This window comes from Eubalaena glacialis, chromosome 8 (assembly GCF_028564815.1).
Source record: "Eubalaena glacialis isolate mEubGla1 chromosome 8, mEubGla1.1.hap2.+ XY, whole genome shotgun sequence".
NCBI lineage: Eukaryota > Metazoa > Chordata > Mammalia > Artiodactyla > Balaenidae > Eubalaena > Eubalaena glacialis.
The window spans coordinates 13,941,556-13,955,906 of NC_083723.1; the positions used below are offsets into that span (position 1 = coordinate 13,941,556).

General features: G+C 43.4%; 1 non-coding gene across 1 annotated transcript; it reads right to left on the reverse strand.

Annotated features, from left to right (window-relative positions):
* Window positions 1–292: 292 nt before the first annotated feature.
* On the reverse strand, window positions 293–399 carry LOC133097113 (U6 spliceosomal RNA). Its single transcript, XR_009701986.1, has one exon. It is a non-coding gene; the product is annotated as a U6 spliceosomal RNA (small nuclear RNA).
* Between the last annotated feature and the right edge of the window lie 13,952 nt (window positions 400–14,351).

Genomic DNA, 14,351 nt, shown 5'->3' on the forward strand with positions numbered 1-14,351 from the left:
TACATATATATATGTATATATATATTCTTTTTCATATTCTTTTCCATTATGGTTTATCACAGGAGATTGAATATAGTTCCCTGTGCTATACAGTAGGACCTTGTTGTTTATCCATTCTATATATAATAGTTTGCATCTGCTAATTCCAAACTCCCAATCCTTCCCTCCCCTACCCCCCCTCCCCGTTGGCAACCACAAGTCTGTTCTCTATGTCTGTGAGTCTGTTTCTGTTTCGTAGGAAAGTTCATCTGTGTCATATTTTAGATTCCATATATGTGATATATGATATTTGAAAAACATGGAACCCTTCACGAATTTGCATGTCATCCTTGCGCAGGGGCCATGCCAATCTTCTCTGTACCATTCCAATTGTAGTACATGTGCTGCCGAAGCGAACACAGGACTGGGTTGAAGTGTGTCCCCCTCCTCCTCCCCTCCAATTCATGTCTGTCCGTGACCTATGAATGTGACCTTGTTTGGAAATAGGATCTTTGCAGATGTAATCAAGTTAAGATGAGGACACGTTGGATTGGGATAGGCCATCTTATAACGAGAGGGAGACAGAGACACAGACACCCAGAGCAGAAGGTCATGAGACTGGGGGCAGAGACTGGAGTAATGGAACTTCAAGCTGAGGAATCCCAAGGATGGCCAGTAACCCCTGGAAGCTAGAAGAAGCAAGGAGAGATTCTCCCCTACAGGTTACAGAGGGAGCATGGTCCTGCCAACACCTTGATTTCAGACTTCTGGCCTCCAGAACTGGGTGAGAATAGTTACTCTAAGCTACCTCATTTATGGTGCTTTGTTACAGCAGCACCAGGAAACTAATACAGCATGTTAAAAATCATCCATTTGAGAAAAGTCAATGTCACTAATTCTAATTAGTTCTTAGACATCTCTAGGTCTGAGATTTAGGTGGAAATATTGCCTTATGCCTGTGACCTTTAAAGATATGAGTTTTTAAAAGATAACAGTGAAAACTCATCAAGTTGCCATGTCAGGAGACCTTATAGGTATAACCTGGGTTTTTCTGACCCTGGTCACTGGTTCCAGCTCCCTGGAAAGACCCATTTTCCGCCACACATTTTTAGAAGCCCCCAGTGCAGGGCCCTGACTGGGTGATGCAAGGGGTACAGGGCAAGTGCTTCCCTAAATGCTGTGCCCCAGGGTTTGCCCTTACTGTACTTCTAGCCCCGCCCCAGAGTGCTCACAAGTGTGCATGAACAAAGAGACATTGTCGAAGCCATACCAAAGACACCCTGGATGAGACTTCCCCGGTGGGCAGTTAGAATCTGCATTTCATGAAACTTTCCAGGTGACTCTGAGGCTGACCCAGGTTCCCTGGCTCTATTTGTTCCAAGTATTAGGCCTCTGTTTTTTTTTTTGGCCATGCCAAGGGGCTTGCGGGATCTTAGTTCCCTGACCAGGGATTGAACCCAGGGCCTCAGCAGTGAAAGCACCCAGTCCTAACCACTGGATTGCCAGGGTCACAGTGAGGCCCAGAAATATGATTCAAAATATCTTTTTGCCTTATACTTGCCATATTCACATGGGTTTAAAGTACAAATATTCCAAGGAAAGATAACACAGTATCGTGCAGCAGGGGAGCCTGGGGGACCTAGGAAAAAGGAGAGGTTGGAAATGAAGAACAAATGAAAGAAAGACTGTATAGTAAGGAAGGTACAAAGAATTAATGAGATTTCATTTGCACGAAATATCCAGAATAGGCAAATCCATAGAGACTAAAAGTAGATTAGTAGTTGCCAGGGGTTGGGGAGGCCAGGGAATGTGGAGTAAGTGTTTAATGCGTACAGAGCTTCCTTTTGGGGAGATGAAAAACTTCCAGAATCTTCAGTAGATGAGTGGATAAGTACAATGCGGTACATCAGACAATGGAGTATTATTCAGCACTGAAAGGAAATGAGGTATGAAGCCGTGAAAAGAAATGGAGGAAACTTAAGTGCATATGACTAAGTGAAATAAACCAATCTGAAAAGGCTACGTACTATATGATTCCAACTATAAGACATTCTGGAAAAGGCAAAACTGTGGAGACAATAAAAAGGTCAATGGTTGTTAGTGAGAAGGGAGAGATTGACTACGTGGCGCACAGAGGGTTTTTAGGGCAGTGAAAATACTGTATGATACTATAATGATGGATGCATGTCATTACACATTTGTCCAAACCCATAGAATATACGACACCAAGGGTGGACCCTAATGTGTGTATGGACTAAGGTGGCTCAAATGCCTTGGTAGCCTATCTAAGTAAACCAAAACCTAGCCCAGAGTTACCGCACTCAAATCTCAGAAAATAACATTTAAGAACAAACAGTTGGGACTTCCCTGGCGATCCACTGGTTGAGACTCCACGCTTCCAGTGCAGGGGGTGTGGGTTTGATCCCTGGTCGGGGAACTAAGATCCCACATGCCACGTGCCAAAAAGCAACAAGACACAAAAACACAAAAACAAACAGTCAGCTAGGTTTCCCCCCAAAAAGCAACTGCTCAAGCTATAGCCAGTCAAATAATTTCTTTGCTTTGTTTCCGAGTCTCCTCCTATAAAAGCCTTTCTACTAGCTCCTGTAGGTGGAGTGCTCCTAACAACTTTTGGTTTGGTACTGCCCGATTCAAACTGATGTTTGCTCAAATAAACTCTTCAAAGGTGTAACGTGCCTTAGTTTATCAGTTTATCTGTTAACAACCACTATGTGCTGGGTGTGCACACATTTGGGAAGAACAGCTCTAGGACACCCTCCAGCTCCAGGATGCTGTGATGAAAGTGACCAGGCAATCAACAGAAGACTCAGAGGAAGTCTCAGGTTGTTAATTAGATTTTCTGAATCCACGAACACTTTCTCTGCCAGCCTACCAAAATGTGGCATTTTTTTTTTGGCACCTTGGTTTTTTTCACCCTACAATTTATTTCAGAGGTATTTTCATATCAGCACATTCTTAATGATGCATTACAGTCAGATTTGCTATAAAAGAGCACGAATTTGTGCCAGTACAATTGATACATTAGGGAACTATCTGAGAATGGGAATTTTACATTTGCTTATGCATGATTTCTTCTGCAAGAAACGCTAACTGAACACAGAAAACCACATACTGCTGAAATGAAGCCACGGAAGGAAACTGCACACAGGTACACACCTCCAACATCCTCCACGGACCAAGTTTACTGCTGTGTTATGAGCTACACCCTGGCAGATGTGGCCCTTTTAAAGAAAAGACTCCACCTACGGAAGGTGGAGTCCACCCCCCAATCTGATTTCACTTCTGTAAACTAAATGCCTGAACCTCTTTTTTCTGGAGAGCTCATTCCAGAACACTGGAACAGTAAAATCACAAGTAGCTGAGACATTTGAAGAGGCATTCAAACTTCTTAAATGCAAGAGAATCATATTTCCTTCTGACATTAAGAGGATTCGGAACTCATACGTGGGAGGATCAGATTAGCACCACCGGAGGAAAAGTGACAAAACTATGTGGCCAGGAGGGGGCGCCTGGCCTGCGTGCAGCTGGGAGCCTGGCAACCGAGAAGCAGCTTTCTGGAAAAGTGAATCTGGTGAGACATGACCTTCCAGAGAAGTGAGGTTCCTCCAGCATTGCTGGCAGCAAGGAGACTGAGGGAGTGTGGGGTTTGGGGTAGGGGGGGATCTTACTGGCCCAACAGTAAACCAGAAAAATGAAGAATGACTTTTTTTTTTTTCATCTCCCACTCACTCCTCAAATAAGTTGGTGGTTCTTAAACTCCTTGGGGTGTCCAAGAATCACCCAAGACGTTTTGAAAATGTAAATGTAATCATGGGCCCCAACCCAAGATTCAGATCTATGAAGTTCGCATTAAAAGAAGCATCCCAGGGGATCCTGATGTAGGTGTGGTCCTTAGGTCACAGCCATAATTATTTTAGGAGAAACAAGCACATTTCACAACTTCAGGTTTGTGATACGCATAGACTAGGATAGTTATACAGGTAGTTGTAGAAGTCCCAGTAGGGGACTATAGATAGAGAGGGAAACCTAGGAAACTTTGGGAGACCACTGTAAGTTAATGATCGCTCAAGAAAGCTATTGGAACGAAGCGGGCTTGCTTAACTATAAAGCCATAAATAAAAGCACGAGATATGCCCCAGGCCATTAGGTGGAAGAAAAATGTCACCACCCTTCTACTGATTTGAATGAGCGCTATGATAATCCTAGTTTGACTTCATAGGGTCAGACACTCTCCTGCCTGATATGAAGGAGGAACTAGTGATGTAAGCCTCATGTCTACTGGAAGAAGGCCGTCTTTTCCCCTCCCCCTTTCCTTTGACTATAAAACTGTAGCCCACTTAATCCTCAAGGCAGAGCTCCCTCGCCTGCCCGCTTGCACCTCGTACAAGCGTCCTAAGTTAAGAAATCTACTTCTTTCCTATCACTTTGCCTCTCGCTGAATTCCTTCTGCGCTGAGACGCAAAGAACCTGAGCCTCAGTAAGTCCAGACGTCAGGTGAGTGATTCTAATTAAAGGACCGTAGGTTAGAGTCGCAAGCAGGGTTTTGGTTGGGTTCAAATCCCGGCCACGTAGGTTGAAGTCCCAATCTGGGTTTTGGCCGGGTTCGAGCCCCGGCTGCGTGGGTTCGAGTCCCAATCTGAGTTTTACATGGTTTCAGCTTGGGCATGATAACTGACATTGAATTTCACCTCTTAGTTTACAAAGGGCTTTTATATCACAGGTCTTGTTTGGGACTCAAAATGACCCTTTTCTTTTTTTTTCGGTCATGCTGCGCAGCTTGTGGGATTTTATTAGTTCCTCAAGCCCTCGGCAGTGAGAGCACAGAGTCCTAACCACTCGACCTCCAGGATATTCCCCAGAATGACCGTTTTATTGAGGTAGAAACTGAGGAGTCTTACAAGCCAGCCCACAAACCCAGTTCCCGCTTCCGAATCCCATGTCCTCAGCCCCAGGCAGCCTCACTGGGGGCCCCATCAAAGAGAGACCATGCCTGGGTCACCTCAGTGCTTCTCAAAACATGAGAATATAATCAATAAGCTCCAAGGATATACTATACACTGGGAGTATAGCCAATATTTTCTAATAACTATAAATGGAATATAACCTTTAAAAATTGTGAATCACTATGTTGTACACCTGAAATTTGTATACTATTGTACAATTATACCTCAGTGAAAAGCAAATAAACCAAAAAACGCCATGAGAACCAGAGCACCTGGGAACTTGTATACAGTACAGTTTTGGGGGCTCTACCCCAGACCTGTGGGCTCTGGAGTGGGCCCCAGGCATCTGTGTTTTAACAGGCCTCCCCAGGTGATGCTAAAACTTGAGAGCCACTGGGTTACTTCAACCAGACCCTAAAACCTAATGGCATCCTCAGTGGCAGAAATTGCAGAGGGTGGAGGGGTGGGAAGGGTGAGCTGGGGCCAGCTTGTTTCTCAGCCTTGCCCTCTAGTCAAGGGGAAACCAGTGCCTTGGGACCTGCCTATTCTTTCTGCTTCTCGGAATGGCCACACTTGAGATTTCCACCCTTCTTCCCAGGAAGTTTATCTGATAGTGGATCAGCTTTTTCAGAGCCTGCCTGATTCTAGGCCAACTCTCACCTCCCGCAGGCCATCTGGATGCTCTGAACTTCAGCCCCAGACCCGGCTTGGGGCCTGGCACAAGCTGCCCCTAAGGGGAAGGTCTGAAAGGAACACCAGCCCCACCCTCCCGGGACTGCATCATCCATGGCTTCATCTGCCTGCTTGGGTCCTCCTGCTAGCTCACACATACTTGTAATTCTGGTTGTTTGGCTCTTTTTTTTTTTTGAATTTTATTTTATGTATTTTTTTATATAGCAGGTTCTTATTAGTTATCCATTTTATACATATTAGTGTATATATGTCAATCCCCATCTCCCAATTCATCACACTGGTTGTTTGGCTCTTGAAAGCTGAGAACTCCCTGCCCCTGCAGGGAGATATCTGGTACCTTGTCTTGTCTGCAGAGCCTGGCTCCAAGAGCTCTTTGCTTTCCTGGTAACTGCCCCCCCCCCCCCCCCCGCCACCCAGCCCACCCCCCCCACCGGCTTTCCAGGAAAAGTGAGCCAGCTCTTCCTCTGGGCTCCCATGACCCCTTGGGCTTACCTCATAACGTTTACCTCACTGCACTATAAGTCTAGTGACTCGCCTGAAATCCTTTGTGGATTCCCAGTATCTATGTCTGTTCCTGGACCAAAGTAGCATGTCAGTAAATGTGTAACAGGGAAGAGCAAAATCTGACTCCATGTTGGATCTGTTTCTTTGACTTTAACCTTTGCTTTTCGTTGCTTTTGTTATTATAATATCCATAATGGCCTGCCTCAGGGAACCCTGCCCCTCTGCCTGAATGTTACACTAAAGTACCTTTGTTCAGCTCACAGGGAGACAATCTGACCCTGCCCACCCGTGGATGGCTGCAGAAAAGAAGGAATTAACACATCCCCTCCCTGATGCTGGCCAAGCCAGGCAAAACTAATGGCCCTTTTTACTTTACTTCCTCACTGCCTCCCCCTCTCTGTTCTATAAAGAAACTGGCATCCAGACCCTGATAAGATGGTTTTTTGGGGACACTAGTCCACCATCTTCTTGGTCTGCCGTCTTTCTGAATAAAGTCGCTATTCCTTGCCTCAACACCTCGTCTCCAGATTCGCTGGCCTGTTGTGTGGTATGCAAAGTGAGCTTGGACTCAGTTTTGTTAGATGGAATGAATGTCTGATTGCCTTTGATCAGTGTACCGTGCTTTATGCATCTAGATTCCTAGTACGCAGGGCAGCCGTGCTGGTGCTCAAATGAGGATGCCTGGGATGGGGAGGTGAACCAGAGCATTATCACTGCCTTCTGGGTCTTTCTTATGTTAGGCTGAACAATTTAGACCGTCCCCTGCTGTCCATTCCTTTTACCTTTTGGGAACAAGTGCAGTATCCCTGGACCCTTGCTCTCCAAACCTAGGCTTCCAAGTCTTGCTGACTGTTGAGGTAACAGACCGTAGTTGGGTTCTCAATAAGGAGAACATATAATTTATCACCTATATTGGAGGACTGCAGAGAATGAAAGGGGGAGTATTAGTAATGGCACCAGGACAACAGGCACAAATGAGGAAGGTCACAGGAAAACCAGATGTGTTCACCCCATCTCTGAGCCACATGGGTGCTTGTGAGACAGGGCGGGGGCAGGACACAACCTTTAAAAGAATGACAGCCATTGAGGACACGACATAAATTGGTTAGAACCAACTAGGTCCAAGGTGGCTGATGAGTTGACTTCCACTAGACCTTGAGCCTCAATATATGCTCATTGTAACACATCAGCATGCTAAATGACACACTCACAGGTGCCATGACAGTTCCAAGGCCGACCATACAAAGTCAAAAAGTGGGCGGTGGTCCAATTCCTGGAAATCCCCACCACTTCCCCAAAATAGCTGGAATATTCCTCCCACTCATTAGCCTATGAAATTACCCACTATAAAAACCCACCCCTATAAAAACTGGCAACCCTATACCTTGGGGCCACTCTCACCTTCTGAGATGACCCACACTCTGTCTGTGGAATATGTATCTCCCTGAATAAACCTTCTTTCACTTTACTGTGGCTCGCTCTTTAATTCTTTCCTGTGTGAAGCTAAGAACCCACACTTGGCGGCCGTCCCAGGGACTCGCCTGAGACGTGGGACGCGACCATCCTCTCTGGCCCCACGCGTTTTCCTGCAACACTTGGGCCCACATGCATTCAGGAGCTGGGTTTGGCTAGGCTGAGCCCAGGTCGAAGCTGGACAGGGTGAGGGTGGAGGGGCAGTGAAAGGTCTCATGGTTGAGGCAACCAGCATTTTTCCATGCGAACTAGTGCCAAATTTTGAACTGTGGGCAGGCCGCTTAGAAAAAAAATTAAAATTTAAAGGTCTTATATGATCTCCAGTTGCCTCAGTTATCTCAGTTTTGGCATTTCCTCTGCTTTCTCAGTGGGTTACCTGTCAGGGCCCCTATCACCTGTTTCCCCAGATGCTCAGGGACCCCAGGAAGTCACCCAACCTAATTATAGCCCGCAACCTGTCTAGCTCTTCTGTTAAAAAGCATTTTCACACGCTTTATCTCTTTGGTGCCACACAATGGCTTTCTGGGAGGGGAATGACCGGATGTCTGTCACAGAAACACAGGACACAGCAGAGTATGAATCAAAGGAATCCTGTGTGTATAAACATACCCTCTCCCTCACTAGGCTGTCTTCTGCATGATCAAACCATTTACTCTCTTACTGCATCCAATTAGAGGGTGATGTTATTCCCATGAGAAAATGCTTGCCCATATATCAAAAGGGCCCCTTGAAGAAGCAGCTTCTCATGTGTACACTTACAGATGGTTACATGCTTAACAGAGGGAGGAACCAAAAGCTTAACTGTTCCAACTTGCTGCTTATTAAATGTAGTTTAAAAATAAGATAAAGTTAATCTGCAAGGATGATGCTAAAAAATATATTTTTATTTCTTTTTAGGTCACGCCACAGGATGTGGGATCTTAGTTCCCTGACCAGGGATTGAACCCATGCCACCTGCAGTGGAAGTGTGGAGTCCTAACCACTGGACCGCCAGGGAAGTCCCAAAAGTATTTTTATATGTTGATCTTTAAATGTTCATTTCATTAGTAATTCTTTATAATTGAAATATAGTTGATTTACAATGTTGTGTTAATTTCCGCTCTACAGCAAAATGACTGAGTTATACATATATGTACATTCTTTTTTATATTCTTTTCCATTATGGCTTATCCTAGGACATTGAATATAGTTCCCTGTGCTATACAGTAGGACCTTGTTGTCCATCCATTCTCTATGTAATGTAGCTACAATTAAGCTACAATGCCAGATGTCCAGTTCAGTATGGGGCCCAGGGAGAAAGTTAGGCCACTGGCCCTCATTCCCACAGCTAGAAGGAGGCAACCCTGGGGCTGGGACTCAGTCTCCCTGGGCCCACACCACCTTGCAGCCAGGGCCGCCTGACTGCCAGACCCCAGCCCATCGCATTTGCTTGGGTCCCCATCAGCCAGAGTGGGAAGAGCATCATCTCAGCAGATAATCCTGCCTGCACTTCCCCACTCATGACTCATCTCAGGACACACCCCTCACTCAGCACATCCGGGCCCTGCATTCTTTTCCCTTCTCTGAATGTGCTAAATCCCTCCCACCTCAAGGCCTTTCCCCATGCGGGTCCCCTGCTGGAAGGTTCTTCAGCCTTACAGGCTGAATCTCTCTCCATAGAAAACTGAAAGCTCTATACATGTTTCTGAGGATCATCTGTCTGTTTTCTCCACACTTAGTAGTAACTGGTACAGAATAAGTACCTAGAAATGGCCCAGGCTTTAGGTGTTCTTTCCCATCAGCCTGAGTAGAAACTTGTGCAGGGACTCGTGAGCTGGGAAAGCTTCCAACACCGCCATGCAATTTTGGATGTCTCCAGAATTCCATGTTATCTTTGTACCATCACAGAATGAAAAGCCAAGGGGACACGTTACTAAGCAACTATGAAAGTTCTAAGTAGTTGTTTATAAACAAAAGAGACAAGTAGAATTTCTGTAACATACTGAATTTCTAAACAGCACTCATTTATTTCTTTCATACAGTGTCATTGAAAGACCTCCCTGGAAGAAGATCCTGTTCACAAAAGCAACCAAAGGTATAAACTACCAAGGAATAAACTTAAAAATAAATGCTTAAAAATGATATGAAGAATACTGTAAAACTTTGTCAAGAGACATAGGATTTTAATAAACATGGAATGAGAATCAGCAAAATTAAGATATTAAATTAACCTGTGTGTGTTGCACTATCCAAATCAAAATGCTAACATTAACTTTTCTAAGATTTTTACCAAAAGATACTAAAGTACATCTCTATGAAGAATAATATGCAAAGATAGCCCAAAAATTCTGAAAAAGAAAAATAATGAAAGGGGGAACATGCCCCCCTCCAAACATTAAAGACATGCACAAGAATGTTCGTAGTAGCATTATTGATAATAGCCAAAAATCATATAAAATCCAAATGCCTATCAACAGTAGAATGGATAAATTACTGCATGTTCATAAACTGATCTACTGTACAATAAAGGATGAACTCCTGCTACACCCAAAAATGTGGGTGAATCCAATAGGTAAAAATATGAGTGAAAAGCCAGTCATCAAAGAGTACTTACTGTATGATCTACTTATATATAAGATTTAAAGAAAGGTAAAACAAATCGAGTGTGATAGAAATCGGAAGAGAGGTCACCTTTTAGGAAAGCAATGACTGGTAGAAGGCACAAGAGATGCTTCTGGTATGATGTTGCCCGTGAGTATTCACTTTCTAAAAATTCAATATTAGAATTAAAAAAAAATACATCAATGAAAATGAGCTCCCACTATACTCATCAACATAAGTTCACAAAGATAACATTGAGTGAGAGAAATCAGACACAAATGAGTACACACTGGATGATGATGTTTATATAATGTTAAGAGATAGTCAGAATCAATCTGTGATGTTAAACCTCAGAAGAGTGGTTACGTCTGGAAAGATGAGAGCAGGAAAGGTTGGGGGGGAGGCCTGAGAGGGGTTGAGGGGGATCATAGTTTTCTATTTCTTGATCTGGGTGGTATTTACACAGGTGTGCTCCCTTTGTGACACTTGATCAAACTGTCCACTTATAACTTATGCACTTTCTGTATACATGACATACTTGAATCTAAAAGTTTGTTTTTGGAGCTTTTTCCTTTTGCCTCCTTGCATTCGAGAAAGCAAGATGGGTTGCCAGCAGCTCTTCTGGAGCCATTCGAGAAAATTCAGCCAGGGTTCTTGCTCTTGCTACCTCTGCTCAAACCAGCACAGTATGATCCGTCAGTACACAAAGGATATTGGCTTCATTAAGCTGGACCAAGTAAACTTCCTTGAATGGGTCATCCAGGACATCCTTACAGCAGAAACAATGCTAGCTGTTTGTACATAAAATTAAAAAAAAAAAATTTCAGGGACTTCCCTGGTGGCGCAGTGGTTAAGACTCCACACTCCCAATGCAGGGGGCCCAGGTTTGATCCCTGGTCAGGGAACTAGATCCCACATGCATGCTGCAACTAAGAGTTCGCATGTCACAACTAAGGAGCCTGCCTGCTGCAACTAAGACCCGGCACAACAAAATAAACAAATAAATAAATATTTTTTTAAAAGCCTTTCAAAAACAAAATAAAATAAAACAAAAGTTTGTTTTTTAAGAAAGGTACATGCATTCCCTTTGACTTGGCAATTTCACATTTAGGATTTTTTCCCCTAAAGGAACAGAAGCACCCAAAGATGTACAAAGATATGTATTGAACACTGTTTATAATAAATAAAAATTAGAAACAACCTAGATGTCTAACGATAGAGGAACCAGGTGAATAATTTAGGACACGTGTACACTGAGATATTACCCAGTCAACTGTAGATGATATAGATCTACATTTATTTTTATTTATTTATTTATTACATTTATTTATTTAATTTATTTATTTTTGGCTGCATTGGGTCTTCGTTGCTGCGTGCGGGCTTTTCTCTATTTGCAGCGAGCGGGGGCTACTCTTCGTTGAGGTGCGCAGGCTTCTCATTGCGGTGGCTTCTCTTGTTGCGGAGCACGGGCTCTAGGCACGCGGGCTTCAGTAGTTGTGGTATGCAGGTTCAGTAGTTGTGGCTCACGGGCTCTAGAGCGCAGGCTCAGTAGTTGTGGCGCACGGACTTAGTTGCTCTGCGGCATGTAGGATCTTCCCAGACCAGGGCTCGAACCTGTATCCCTTGCACTGGCAGGCAGATTCTTAACCACTGTGCCACCAGGGAAGCCCCTAGATCTACATTTATTGACCTAGAAATAAAACCTCACTATAAAGGCTCAGATGACAAAAGCAGGTAAACATATTAACGTTTTCAAATATAACCCCAAACTGTTTTCTGCAGTAACTTGGATGGGAGATGATGAAATGATTATTTTTCCATTTGCTTCTGTATATTTTCTGACTTTTCCATAAAACCCATATCTTTGAAAAGACATTTCGTCGTTTTATTCATGTTAAGACAGCCCAGCTGTCTTAGGTAAACAGATGAATATCCTCCCCGAGAAGCCAGAGTCTATGGACAGATCTGGAATGGTGTTCTGGCCCCAACCCCGTATTAGCTGTGCTACTTTGGAGGTGTTACCTCAGTTTAAGAGCTTTCTTTTCCAGACCAATAAAAATGAAGATAATTATGTTAAGAGGATTTTAAATGATTCAACATATGTAAAGTATTTATCCTTGACTGAGACACAAAACACACCAATGAATGTCACTGCCCTGCTTTTGGTAGGTACCAGGAACTGAATTTCAGAATTTGGATTTCAGATACAACAAATCCTTTCAAAAGATGCATACTTTTCCAGGGGATTAGAAAATAGTCTACAGTCTCTCTTGTTCTGATAAAGTATTTTTTTCCCTTGTGTCGATGGCTTTTGATCAAAATTGTTGACAGTTCTTGGGCCTTTTTCCTTCAGCAGGGCAAGAGAAATGGGATTGCCCTGTGAGGGCAGAATATTCTAGTTTAATCCTGTCAGCAGATGGAGTTGCTGTGCCTGTGCTCCATGTTTAATACCTGAAGAGTCAACACCTCAAGGGGAATAGGAGGAAATCTGGTGGTAACACAGACCTGACCAGCGTAGGTCAGCATCCCTGGAGAATAGCAGGTGGGTGCCTTCATCATTATATCTCTCTACTCAGGATAGATAACCTAGTGACTTTGCACAGACAGGGCCTGCCACTCCCAACTGTCCTGGCCCCAAAGTTTCAGCCTCTTAAGTGTCTTTTCTCCAATAAGCTAAACCAGGAGTTCAGGCCACAGATATAAGCACAGCATTTGGTTGGTAGAGAAACCTGGGGTCCCTTCCAAACCCACTCCACGGCCCCAGCGGGTAAGAGCTGCCTTCTCCAACACGGCAAGTCCTAGTATAAACCCCAGTGTCTTGCTGATGCTCCAAAGGAGGAAATTGCAATGATCACAAGCTTGCCAGAACATGAAGCCTGTTAGTATCAATACATGAAAACTACATGCCTTATGAAGCCAAAGTTCATTTACTCTAAGACAGTATGAACATTACAATTTTTTTCATTATGATAGGAACTAAAAACAATGTAAACTGTGAACACCTTCATATGAGAAGACCATACTGGTCGGGGAGGAGATGTATGTAAAAAATCTTATTTTATCCACTGAAACACTGCCCAATTTCCTCACCTCTCCAAACCACAACAGCAGCTAAGACTTACATACCATTTAGTAACACTTCATATATGTTAACTTGTTTATTCCCTATAACTACTTATGAGGCAGGTAGTATTTTTTTTTCTTTTCCGTTATGGTTTATTACAGGATATTAAGTATAGTTCCCTGTGCTATACAGCAGGACCTGTTGTTTATCCATTCTATATATAATAGTTTATATCTGCTAATCCCAAGCTCCCAATCCATCCCTCCCCCCCAAACCCTTGGCAACCACAAGTCTATTCTCTGTGTCTGTGAGTCTGCTTCTGCTTTGTAGATAAGTTCATTTGTGTCATATCTTAGATTCCACATATCAGTGATACCATATGGTATTTGTCTTTCTCTTTCTAACTTACTTTGCCTAGTATGATAATCTCTAGGTCCATCCATGTTGCTGCAAATGGCATTAGTTCATTCTTTTTTATGGCTGAGTAGTATTCCATTGTATGTATGTACCACATCTTCTTTATCCATTCATCTGTCAATGGACATTTCAGTTGCTTCCATGACTGGGCTATTGTAAATAGTGCTGCTATGAACATTGGGGTGCATGTATCTTTTTGAATTATAGTTTTTTCTGGATATATGCCCAGGAGTGGGATTGCTGGATCATATGGCAACCCAATTTTTAGTTTTTTGAGGAACTGCCATACTGGAGGTTTTCCATAGTGGCTGCACCAATTTACATTCCACCAACAGTGTAGGAGGGTTCCCTTTTCTCCACACCCTCTCCAGGGTTTATTATTTGTAGACTTTTTAGTGATTGCCATTCTGACCAGTGTGAGGTGGTACCTCATTGTAGTTTTGATTTGCATTTCTCTAATAATTAGCAATGTTGAACATCTTTTCATGTATCTATTGGCCATCTATATGTCTTCTTTGGAGAAATGTCTGTTTAGATCTTCTGCCCATTTTTGGATTGGGTTGTTTGTTTTTCTGTTATTGAGTTGTGTAAGCTGTTTGCAATCCTTGTTGGTCACATCATTGGCAAATATTTTCTCCCTGTCCGTAGGTTGTCTTTTCATTTTGTTTATGGTTTCC